Below are 809 nucleotides of genomic sequence, written 5' to 3' on the forward strand. Positions count from 1 at the left end.
TTAACCCGTTCTGGGATGTAAAACCAAGAGAAGATATGAGCCATAATTATAATTACATGTACGTACAGCAAATCATCTTGGTCAGGTACTACCTTAGAGAAAGATTTATTTAGTGTATAGGGGTGACAGTCTTGGATTAATGGGGGGAGTGTCTATAGTTGCATTTTTAAGATGTAGTCAAGTAATAGGGGTTGTCCCCAAAGCTTTAGCACAAGATGACATCATTGAAAAAATAATTGAAAAGGAACTACAAGTCTCCACAATGTCTACTCGAATGAATGTAATGTTTAACCATGTTAATGCCTTCATTGCCTTACCAGGTGGTCTAGGCACATTGGAAGAGATTTTTCATATTTCCTCTTGGGCTCAACTGTATATTCACCATAAACCCATAGGTTTGTTAAATGTTAATGGTTATTACAATAAGTTGTTTGTTTTCTTGATCATGCTGTGGAACAGGAATTTCTAACATTTTCTACATGACAAATCATAATCTCTACTACTATTACTGAATAATTGATTGAACAACTACAATCTTTCATTCTTGTAATTGATCCCTCTATGAGTCGTATAAATTGGTTATTTAAGAAAAGTCATAAAAATCTTAGATTGGATTTGAGTATTCATTTATTAATCTTTGTGTCTTTTAGTTTTATTATTGTGTTTTATTGTTTTTTATATTTTTTTTAAAGTGTGTTTTAAGTTTCTTAGTGTTCGTTATTTCAAGTGATGTCTTTTATACTTTATCTTTCTACTTTAGGACATTGAGGACAATATCTCATTTTGGTTGGGGGGAGAGGGTAGTAATT

The sequence above is a fragment of the Populus euphratica genome, unplaced genomic scaffold (assembly GCF_000495115.2).
Source record: "Populus euphratica unplaced genomic scaffold, PopEup_1.0 scaffold225.1, whole genome shotgun sequence".
Lineage (NCBI taxonomy): Eukaryota > Viridiplantae > Streptophyta > Magnoliopsida > Malpighiales > Salicaceae > Populus > Populus euphratica.